Here is a 12,917-nt window from a genome sequence, read left to right as displayed (position 1 = left end):
TAACTTGGATGTAACACTATTAAAATGCGAGTTATAGGCATCGTTGTATTGTTTTTAATTTGATAACGTAAGTAACTCAAGAAAATACTTAAAACTACCGATAACTTAAACATTGTGGGGACGTGAAAATGAACACTAAATCTACAAAATGGAAAATATGTTAACACCCTGAAAAGCCTTGTTTATATTCAAGCCTTGTTTTATTGAATTTCTTGCGGCTCATAAGCCCGGCCCAAGGTGAAAACTCGTCGCAAAAAAGGAAAACAAAAAGTTTACGTTCATTAAACTTGGCACTTCCAGCACGTTGAGAACCTTTAAATTATATTTTCGCGGGTCGTGGTCTACACATTATAAATTTATGTTTAAATATGTGTGATTTTATTAGTGATTGTACATTGAGGTAAACGTCCTCGACATGATAATAGCCAATAGTTAAGAACTTGCGGCTACATTTATTACTAATTATATAAGTTTAAATATTAAATGCGGCAGATACGGTATAGATACGGCAATTGCCGCAATGTTGCAGTGTATTAATAGTTTAGTTTAATTTTTTATGTAATAGTTTAGTTTAATTTTTATGTTTTAGGTATAGTTATAGATCTAGTTATTAATTAGTTAATTAAAGCATAGCCGCCTCGTCGTCGAACGGCGTACACCTGGGTCACAACGGAAGAACAGCGCTGGCTTTGCCAGCTACATGCTGAGTTGTGACCCTTTTATGGCATTTGCACTTTATGTATATAATATATACATTGTATATGTGTCAACAAGTTTTTGTCATATGTGTGTCATAAATAAATGTATTTTCTTTCTTTCTTTCTTTCAAATGTACCTAGTGTGGTAGTGACGAGCACTCGCAAGTCCACCTTATATTATTCATTTAGGTATTATAAGCTCTTAAGCTTAATTTAAGGGTGCCTAAAAATAAGAACAAAAAGACGTTTTTGTTTAGCAGAATTGAACTCGTGCCATTAGAGAGACCTTATAATTTATAAATAAATTATGATACTGAACCTGAACCTTTTCTTATTTAATCCATTGTGTAAAAAATACTAATACTAATACTTACAAACTTGGAAAAGACACCATTGTATGGTTGTTAATATATTATGATGCTTAGATTAGACATAATTATGCTGAACCTTGAACATATTGTACGACAAGCATAAACTACTTATACATTAGGTACCAATAAGGGAATTCTAAAAAATTAAAATTACTGTCTGGGGTGGGTCTTGGTGGTTCAGATGGCAGAGCGCCGGAGTATCGTTCCAGAGGCCGTGAGTTCAAATCTCACCCATTACAGTAATTTCTCCACTTTTAAATTTATCCTAAGTTTAATAGCATGGTTCGCAGACGTTTTTGCTTGTTACTAGGGTTTGCAATCCGGATCCGAAATGTATGAAATTATCCGGATCTGGATCCGGATCCGCGGATATTCCCATACATTTCGGATCCGTCGTGCAAACCCTACTTGTTACAAATTAAATTAAACTACAAATAATATTATTTAAAAGCGGCCAAGTGCGAGTCGGACTCGCCCATGAAGGGTTCCGTATTTAGGCGATTTATGACGTATAAAAAAAAACTACTTACTAGATCTCGTTCAAACCCATTTTCTGTGGAAGTTTACATGGTAATGTACATCATATATTTTTTTTAGTTTTAAAATTAAATTAAATTAAATTAAATAAAAATTTATTTCAGGAAAATACCCATATGTGTTAGTATACATTATTATTATACATTATTCAATCAAATTCGGTTAGTACATAGGAATATAAATATAAATTAAATTAAAAATTAAATAACAGTTACAATAACAAAAAACTAATACAACATTAATATTACAAATAAATTAAATTAAATTACATTAAATTACATTACATTGTCCTCTGTCTTATCACTAACTATCATAATTTACAAAGCTGCCCTAGTAGCACGGTCGCATTTTTATCATTTATCACCATACCTGTCACGTTCTAACAAGTATGTAAGTGCGAAAGTGACGGGCTTAGTGATAGTGGATAAAAATGGAACCGTGCTGAGCCTGCTGGAGTGCAGACCGATCCACCTACGCATCATCGGTGAGTCCCACCTCCCGGCAAATACCTTCAGGATGCCGCTCGGACTCCCCAGCAGCCTATCGAGCAAGGAGGCACAGCGTTTTATCATTCTCTTATTTTAGAAGTTACAGGGGGGGGGGGGGACACACATTTTACCACTTTGGAAGTGTCTCTCGCGCAAACTATTCAGTTTAGAAAAAAATGATATTAGAAACCTCAATATCATTTTTGAAGACCTATCCATAGATACCCCACACGTATGGGTTTGATGAAAAAAACATTTTTGAGTTTCAGTTCGAAGTATGGGGAACCCCAAAAATGTATTGTTTTTTTCTATTTTTGTATGAAAATCTTAATGCGGTTCACAGAATACATCTACTTACCAAGTTTCAACAGTATAGTTCTTATAGTTTCGGAGAAAAGTGGCTGTGACATACGGACGGACAGACAGACGGACAGACTGACAGACAGACATGACGAATCTATAAGGGTTCCGTTTTTTGCCATTTGGCTACGGAACCCTAAAAAGGGGAAACTTATCTTAATTATACCCATTAGAAAATTGCTGTTACTGTGTAACTAAAGCAATATGCAACGATTAACTGATATTTAAATCATTCAACAACAAAATGCTTTAAAATAATCGACTTCATAGCGGTTTATGTAAAAAATAAAACCGGTTAAAATTATACGAGTAGCACAAGACAAGTCATCCGCGTTATTAAAAAAAATCCCACCTCGTACACCGGCTATATCGGCTCAGTTTAAAGGTTATGTTAAGCCGGGTTCACATTTGTCTGTCGTGTTGTGTTGTGATGCTCTCTGTCGTGATGGCGTACTGTTCACATCTATATGACGTGTTATGACGCATTTTTTATCAGTTCCGTCTTGGTTCTCATTCAATCAGCAGCTCCTCGTCCATACTTGATGCGCTGTGTCCTGTCGCTGCACCGCCCCCCGCACCTCACCCGTCCTGATGCGGACCGGGATTGCTTGTGATGCGACACAACACAAGCCGTCACAACACACGCCATCAGAGAAATGTGAACGTAACCATATTAAATGTATGAAACCGATACCGTTCTGTTGCATCACAACACAACACGACAGACAAATGTGAACCCGGCTTTATGCTCATGTTATGCTACATTTGACGCTACAAGAAAAGGTTACGTTCGGGTAGCGACTACGTCAGCTTGTTCTCGCAGCAGTCGCAGCGTTACTGCTCCAGTGTTAATGTCACGGAGGCGCATTCGGATTGTAATAACAGCTTATGAGTTTGGTCTGAATTTGTTACGGATATGGACTGTCAGTTTCAAAAGTGATAATTCAGAAACGTTGACTTTTTGCTCATGTGAGTCATGTTTTCGTCATTTAAACCCAAATCTATATATATAACCGTGAAAGACGTGACTGACTGACTTAAATCAACGCACAGCCCAAACTGCTGGGACTAGAAAGTCCAAATTTGGCAAGTAGGTTCCTTATAAGGTCTAGGGGTCCACTAAGTAAGGATTTTTCAAAATTCATCCCCTAAAGGGGTGAAATGGGGGTCCAAAGTTTGTATGGGGAAAATATACTAATCCACGGGTACGAAGTCGCGGGCAATAGCTAGTCTTATATAAAATCCAATGTAACCAGTGGGATTAGTGTACAATTAAGGCGGGTGCCTGTTTCAATTTAGTCTTGCCAAAGCTAATCACTTTCTTGGCACATGTTCAAAGTCATATTTCTGCTCAAAGGCGAGAAAGTTGTTTATATTATACGCCTCAAGTAATAATTTATTTATCCCACAAAGTACTATAATATAAATGTAAATGTTTGTGGACATGTATGTTTTTTTTATATTGGGTTAGACTGTCTTCAAATTGGATTCGGATCTACGTCGCATCGTCACAGGTTGGTACAGTGTGCGAGTGGGACATAGCTACATATATAAGTGCATATCGCTGTCTCGTTCACATAGCGGCTGTGGCGTGCGGATCCGTATCAATCTGATAATCGCGTTATAAGAGATGGTTATCCTGGTTGAATTACCATCTACAATAAGGTTTTATTGCGGAAACGACTGTCTTAGCGGGTGGCATGGGAGTGGAAGTGTGAATGGCTATACGAATGTCTCGCCCTAAGATTACTTTAGGTACTTTGAATTAAACTATAATAAGTAGTCATCCTTTATAATCAATAAAAGGATTGAACTATGCCTCCCACGTTATTGAGTGGACACCTGTGGACACAGATCTAGCGTAGTAGAGTGGTTCATGTGATTTTCAATCTGGATATCATACGTTTAAATCTTAGATCGTTTAAATCTAAATGTTTTCTCAGAACAAAGGAATGTGGTATTAAAAATTATATTTCGGAACTAGTATTTTACTTTCAGAAAATATATTTATGAAAAAAAAAATTTAAATGTTTATATAGTAGCGCTAAGATACTTATACCTGAGTCAAATTTAATTTATTAAGATCTCAATCCAAATACCCAATTCGGTTAAGAAGTCAAGTCGTTTGAGCAATAATCACTTTAACTGGAGTTCTATAAGTAGTTCTCTAAATTAAAAAAAAGCGGCCAAGTGCGAGTCGGACTCGCCCATGAAGGGTTCCGTATTTAGGCGATTTATGACGTATTAAAAAAAAACTACTTACTAGATCTCGTTCAAACCAATTTTCGGTGGAAGTTTACATGGTAATGTACATCATATATTTTTTTTTGATTTATCATTCTCTTATTTTAGAAGTTACAGGGGGGGGGACACACATTTTACCACTTTGGAAGTGTCTCTCGCGCAAACTATTCAGTTTAGAAAAAAATGATATTAGAAACCTCAATATCATTTTTGAAGACCTATCCATAGATACCCCACACGTATGGGTTTGATGAAAAAAAAAATTTTGAGTTTCAGTTCGAAGTATGGGGAACCCCAAAAATTTATTGTTTTTTTTCTATTTTTGTGTGAAAATCTTAATGCGGTTCACAGAATACATCTACTTACCAAGTTTCAACAGTATAGTTCTTATAGTTTCTGAGAAAAGTGGCTGTGACATACGGACGGACAGACAGACGGACAGACGGACAGACGGACAGACAGACAGACAGACATGACGAATCTATAAGGGTTCCGTTTTTTGCCATTTGGCTACGGAACCCTAAAAAGCATCCTGTCCTATCAATTGAAATATATAATATTGACGATCTACTTATTGTATAGAAATACATTGATAGCTCGCTTAAGTGAACTGTTTCACTTTATTTAGTCGACTAGCGAACATCCCCGAATCGCATTGTTCGAAACGATGTCACCGATTTAGAGATAGACGCATCAAACTTTGTTACGAGCCTCGTATGGGGTGTGGGTCTATTTTATCTTGGCGAAAATGCTATGTGAATGAAACAAATTTATTGTTGGTTTAATGTTCTTTAAGAGGAGTTCTCTCGTGTGAAAGTAATGTCCATCATTGTCTCATGACAAAGGCTTTGTATCACAAAATGTTGTCTTTGTATGTGTAAGTACTGTTAACCTTGTTTAATTTTAAGCAAACAACCAATTACGCACTGATGCGCAAAAGTTGTAAATAAAAAAGCGGCCAAGTGCGAGTCGGACTCGCCCATGAAGGGTTCCGTATTTAGGCGATTTATGACGTATAAAAAAAAACTACTTACTAGATCTCGTTCAAAACAATTTTCGGTGGAAGTTTACATGGTAATGTACATCATATATTTTTTTTAGTTTTATCATTCTCTTATTTTAGAAGTTACAGGGGGGGGGGGGGACACACATTTTACCACTTTGGAAGTGTCTCTCGCGCAAACTATTCAGTTTAGAAAAAAATGATATTAGAAACCTCAATATCATTTTTGAAGACCTATCCATAGATACCCCACACGTATGGGTTTGATGAAAAAAAAATTTTCGAGTTTCAGTTCTAAGTATGGGGAACCCCAAAAATTTATTGTTTTTTTTTCTATTTTTGTGTGAAAATCTTAATGCGGTTCACAGAATACATCTAGTTCTTATAGTTTCGGAGAAAAGTGGCTGTGACATACGGACGGACAGACAGACGGACAGACGGACAGACGGACAGACGGACAGACATGACGAATCTATAAGAGTTCCGTTTTTTGCCATTTGGCTACGGAACCCTAAAAATAAAGTAGTTTATTTCTCGATTTTAGTTTATTTCTGTTTTGTGTTAAAAAAATGATTCACGCTAGAACGGGCCGCGGCATCTGACATGTCGAAAACGAAGTGTCCGACGCTTCGGCCCGGGCCCGGACCGTTCTAGCGTGAGTCATCCTTAAGTAACGAATACCATTTTAAATTTAGGTAGGTATACAAGTTGGTGGCTCACAGGTCTGATGCAAAGTGGGCCCCGAAAGATAATAAAATAAATTTTAGTAAATCACATCTTTTGTAGGTATTGGTATTGTATATGACATACAGCGTACACTACACTTAGTACAGCCAACTACAAAGAGATGTATCCATGTTAATCTTACAAAATGTAGGAACTTTTAGTATGCCAAAATTAGTTACCCTTGCTTCATGACATTTTCAGTATCCACCAAATCTTACACTATCATCGATTCGTTTAAAGTGCTATTATTATGTATCCAACCAAGTTTCATTCAAGTTTCAACCTTAATTTATTATCTATCAATATGTTATGACAAATATGTCATATTTCAATATTCTAAAGAAATGTAACCTTTCTGAATAGTTTGCTAGACGCCAACAAAGAAGTATTATTTCTCCAATGACCTGAGATAGATGTATGCAATGACAAGTCTGCACTGCTTTCGTGAGTTGTCAGTGTCAGTCAGTCGTCAGAGCGATCATTTTAATCGCACATAGGTAAAATCTTCTTTATAACAGATTACCTAGGCACATAGTCCAAGAGATATACGTTTTTTTAACTTAATTTATAATAGGTAACGATTACTTTATTTATATCGTTTTATAAGTTTATTCTTAAATGACAGAATGAAAAAGCAACGGAAAGCTTACAAGCTTTCCATTGGGAAGTAAATATTTTACAATATATATATATATATATATATATGAAGTACGAGTATTCGATTTGCTTGTATGAATTAGATACATTTTAAAGATCGTTTGAAATGTAGACGATGTTTAAGGAAATAATGAATAACAGTTTGTTCATGTCTTATATTTTGTAGGAGTTTGTGCCAGCATAATTATGAGATGAGTAACATTAAAAAAATGAATTTTATTACTTTTATCCAAAAGCCTTCACAAACTTTCACATTTGCAATATTAGTAGGAAGTAGGATTTCAATATTTGTCATTTTTTCATACAAATGAAAACAAGATGACAGGAGGATAATGAGAATTGTAAGTCGTAATACATGGATAATTTTCAAATTCCTCACTAGATGTCGTTGTTCACAACTTAAACTAGATAACGGTTGTTCATCATAGATTTTATATAAGATGTGTCATAAATGTTTTTTGTTTTTTAATTTGGAAATATTTTGTTTGGATTCTGTTCTGAATTTAAAGATATTGGTTACATTTCTTTGTAACATTAGGAGTTTACCTTCATTTGTCAAAATATGTGGATAGATTATAAAAGAGGTTTTGTAAGTGTAAATTAAGAGGAAACGTAGTGGGATACATCATTATTGCATATTAAACGAGTCAATGATAATGTAGGAACTTTTAGTATGCTAAAATTATTTATCCTTGCTTCGTGACATTTTCAGTATCCACCAGGATACCACCAGGATACTGAAAATGTCACGAAGCAAGGGTAAATAATTTTAGCATACTAAAAGTTCCTACATTTTGTAAGACTAACATGGATACATCTCTTTGTAGTTGACTGTACCTGTAGAAATGGCTCCAATTTAAAATGACCAAGATGTGTTTTAGCCCTGTTTATTTATTATAATTTATATTCAAATTTTAATAATCAGTTGTCACTCTTGATACTATTATCTTCTTCAAAACTCATCCAGTTATAAGCTAGACTCTTTTCATATTTTTTCTAGCTGGAGTCTGATGGATTAAATACTACAATGGGCTGAAAATAGCAAACAAATGAAGGACATAATCACGGATAGACTGACAAAGATCACGCGAAGCCTCCGCAACTGCGGACAAATTACAGGAGTATTCAGATTATATAAACATGATACTCAGGATAAAAATTATACGGAATATAATTGGACTATGTCAGTTTCGTATTTTAGGTTTGGAATACTCCTCCTAGGACCTCATTCTCTAGTGTGCGTATAAATATTATACGGAAAACGAATTATTTGCGTGTGCTTGCTCGCTCTGATAACTACCGGTAAAACGGGGTGACTTCAGGAAAATTCGGGGTTAAGTAATTTGAAAGTTTTTAACGGCCACATAATCACCATTACTCATTTTTTACTGAAACCGTGTACTTAACTAGTTATAGCTAGTTACTCGTAGATTACTATATCAGACGTATCCTGATTTTAATAACAGGTTATGAATTAGATCTGGATTCGTTATGGATCTGATCTGTCAGTGTCAAAAATGACGTTTTTGGTTGAAGAAATGTCACTTTTGACACTGACATATACAATCCATACTCTGATAATACCTACGATATGGATTGACCTAATATTTGACGTATCTTAAAGTTCGAATCAGGCCGTACATACCTTTGCCACTTAATCCCTTTTGCTTGTTATGTACTTCTTGTTCACAAACTTACATGATACTTACTAATAGCCCCCGTTCAAGGCAGCCTATTGTGACGGACGGGTAATAACTACGGAACCCTACACTGAGCATGGCCCGACATGCTCTTAGCCGGTTTTTTTAGGGGCAACGACAGGATAAATAATAACTTTCCTTTGGCGGGTAAACTTAGACGTATTTATTTATTTATTAATTAGTGCTTATACACAGTGATGTTATCATAATATGTACTATAATAATAATAATAAAATAAATTGAGCCTATATACGTCCCACTGCTGGGCACAGGCCTCCTCTCATGCGCGAGAGGGCTCGGGTTATAGTCCCCACGCTAGCCCAATACGGATTGGGGACTTCACATACACCTTTGAATTTCTTCGCAGATGTATGCAGGTTTCCTCACGATGTTTTCCTTCACCGAAAAGCTAGTGGTAAATATCAAATGATATTTCGTACATAAGTTCCGAACTTATAGTGAATCCGACGAATCGTATCCGACAACGGCCACCATTACACTTTTCTCTGATGAGCACGTAAATAGATATATGGCTCGCAAAACCGAACTTCGTTTTAAATATTCGATCGCACTGTACACAATAAAGCTCTGGTCATTATATGTGTATGCGTAAGAGGGCTTAGGTCGAGACTTCCGTTGAAGGCGTTTTTAGTCCAGGTGTTCAAGTCGAGCTTCTTCGAAAGTAGCTACACCTTCTCTTCTCCGTACCTCTTTCAGCTGAAGGACGTCGAAAATGTCATTGGTGTAATCGCTAGTTGGTACCTATTATTAAAAATATATAATATATTATGTAGTATTAGTATATATTATGTACAATATATCTATACCTACTCATAACATTATTTAATTTAAAGTCAACAAACATTAACATAATTTGAATTACAGAAACATCAACATTTTACCATAAATAACACAACCTTCAATCATTCCAAATAAAAATGTTCATTTTTCAATTAACTCATTCCATTACACTATAGACAATTTAATTAAAAACACTGGCCACTGTTCGCACTTCGGTTAGCGGCGAAAATATATGGGGATGTTAATGAAATGAATTTAAATGGGATTCACGTGTGTTCTCAATAGCAAGCGCACCTGCACATTTCGAGATTATATTACGCCGCCCCGTGAATGTTCCGGTATTTCTTTTGCTGATCTGTACGGATATTATGATTGGTCGTCTATTTCTACTTGACAGTACCTGTCTCTTTTAATCGTGTGGTGATAAAAAGTGACAGTTATTCTATCATGTGGATAACGAAATTCATAATACTTATTTGACATGTAATTTTATATTATTAAGAAATTATGATTATAAGTATTTTACACTTTCTTGAAGATACATAGCATTTGTATTATTACGCTAAATAGTATAGGGGAAATCGGAAGACTTGACCTGTAGGGAGAAGTAGAACTATCTTTCAAAATTAATCAAAATTAATTATCTCAAACTCATTAAGTTAAATAAACATTTCTTAAGTGGCCAGTTATTGCTCAAGAGTTTACTTTAGTCTTGGAGGATATAATCAAACGGAGACGCCATGTCTGTAATTTTCTGTACAAAACAGTCTGCCGATTTTTGCGGGGGAGGGGAACGTCAAATGTATGCGTAACGTAAAAATAGCCATGTCAGATAAACGTCAGTCCATACATTGTGTATGACCGTTGGCCGCCTATTTTCGACAGAGGGGAAAGCCTGTCAATGGCTACTCCGTTTAGTTGTATCCTCCAAGACTTTAGCGGACCTCAGCGGTGGACACGACAGCGGGAATGTTGCGCGGCAGGCCGTACGGTGGCACTGCACTTCTGTGGCGTAAGAAGATGTTTCCGTCTACGTCGGTTATTCAGTGCGATAACGTTAGGATTAGCGCGATCAATATAGCGTTGGGTGATAAACACATAATAGTGTTTAGCGTGTACATGCCGAATAATGGTATCGATAACTTGCCGGACTTCGTACAATGTGTCAGTACAATGGACGCTATAGTGAAGGAAAGTTGCGTGGAAACAGTTTACTTATTAGGAGACTTCAATGCGCACCCATACGAACTATTTTGCGACGAGCTACTTAGTTTTTGTGCGGAACGGGACTGGATTTGTGCTGATATCGTTAAACTGGGCATAGACTCGAGCGCGCACACGTACCTAAGTGAAATGCACGGATCTAAGCGGTGGTTGGATCATTGCGTAACCACGTCAGCTGGGATGGACGGTATTGTTGATGTTTTTATTAATTACGATGTCTATTGTTCTGATCATTACCCTCTTGTAATTAAATGTAATTTTAATTTAGTTAAGCCTAAGATGTATAAAAGTAATAACTGTGCAATATTTAATGGGAAATGTGTAACTTGGGGGGAAAGAACCTCTGATGAAATTGAAAAATATGACAATAAATGCAGTGAACTTTTAAAAATGATTGATTTTCCTTCCGATTTAAGGGACTGCTGTGGCAGCTGCTGTTTAAATAACTCTGACCACTGTAAGATAATTGATCAAATTTATTTAAAATTAATATCATCATTATGTATAGCTTCTGTGCACAGCAAAGCTGCCACGGGAGGTTCCGGATGCCGAAAAAAGATTGTCATAGGGTGGAACAAACATGTAAGCGATGCGCACAGGGAGGCCAGGGCTAGATTCCAGGACTGGGTGTCGTGTGGTAAGCCTAATGGTGGGTCCGTTTTTGATGCTATGACTCTTAGTCGTAAAATGTTTAAATCTAAACTTAGATGGGTCCAACAACATCAAGAGCAAATAAAAATGGACCTACTTGCCGCACATCACACGAAAAATGATTTTCGAAATTTTTGGAAAATGACGAAAAAGTTGGACACTAGGCCTGGACTTTCTGTAAGCGTGGAAGGAATTTCAGATCCCAAGGGGATTGCAAATGTATTTAAGGACCATTTCAACGTTAAACCTGCTGTCTCGCCCGTTGACGGGCGGCGGCAGTTGCTCGATATTGGGGTATCGGAGGGGAGTGACTTTCAGATCCATTTCAGTGCAGATGACGTAAGAAAAATAATAAAGGATATGAAGAGAGGAAAGTCGCCCGGTCACGATCATTTAAGTATCGAGCATCTGCTGTTTGCTGGTCCTCACCTGCCCCGCGTATTGGCAATGTTTTTTGACCTTTGTATATGTCACTCGTACCTACCATCTGATTTGACCAAAACCATTGTTGTGCCCATTGTCAAAAATAAAACGGGTGACATATCCAACAGAGCTAACTACAGGCCTTTATCTCTAGCAACAATTGTGGCTAGGGTGCTCGACGGCTTGCTCAATTTGCAATTGGACAAATGTATAAAATTACATGATGCACAGTTCGGCTTTCGAGCCGGTTTATCTACCGAAAGTGCCATCATTTGCCTAAAGCAAGCTGTAGAGTACTACACACGCAGAAGGACACCTGTTTATGCGTGTTTTCTCGATCTTTCCAAAGCCTTCGATCTTGTCAACTATGATTTACTTTGGAATAAGCTTGATGAAGTGCATTTTCCTAAGGAGCTCACACGCATATTCAGGTGTTGGTATGCTGGCCAACGAAATTGTGTTCGCTGGGGTAATGTGTTGTCGGACGAGTACGGTCTGGTGTGCGGGGTGCGGCAGGGGGGACTGACCTCACCTAAACTTTTCAATTTGTATATCGATGCCTTGATCGGCGAGCTCAGCAGTACACGTGTGGGCTGTCATATAGATAGGGTATGCTTCAATAACATAAGCTATGCCGATGACATGGTACTGTTGAGCCCGTCGGTCGGTGGTCTGAGATTGCTTATTGAGAGGTGTGAGTCATATGCCCTAGCGCATAACCTTAAATATAATGTAAGCAAGAGCGAGTATATGGTCTTCAAAGCGGGAAGCAAGTGCCCATCACACATCCCACACATTTGTTTGAATGGCATGCAACTGAAAAGGGTTACCTCTTTTAAATACCTTGGGCACTTGGTAACCGACGATTTCTGCGATGACGCTGATATCGAGAGGGAGCGGAGGGCCTTGGCCGTGAGGGCCAATATGATAGCTCGCAGGTTCAGCCGGTGTACAGCGCAAGTAAAAATAACATTATTTCGAGCGTTCTGTACATCGCTGTACACCTGCAGCCTGTGGACTCGATACACGCAAAG

General features: G+C 37.2%; 1 long non-coding RNA gene across 1 annotated transcript in view; it reads left to right on the top strand.

Annotated features, from left to right (window-relative positions):
* LOC134649548 (uncharacterized) overlaps nt 1-4,951 on the top strand; it is a 96,999-nt gene extending 92,048 nt beyond the window's left edge. The window contains exon 3 of the long non-coding RNA XR_010096970.1: nt 4,684-4,951. This is a non-coding gene — a long non-coding RNA (uncharacterized LOC134649548). The remainder of the gene's footprint in view (nt 1-4,683) is intronic.
* The last annotated feature ends 7,966 nt before the right edge of the window (nt 4,952-12,917 follow it).

This window comes from Cydia amplana, chromosome 1, assembly GCF_948474715.1.
Source record: "Cydia amplana chromosome 1, ilCydAmpl1.1, whole genome shotgun sequence".
NCBI lineage: Eukaryota > Metazoa > Arthropoda > Insecta > Lepidoptera > Tortricidae > Cydia > Cydia amplana.
The sequence above is the reverse complement of the archived record's forward strand: the minus strand, read 5'-3'. Positions and strand labels throughout refer to the sequence as shown.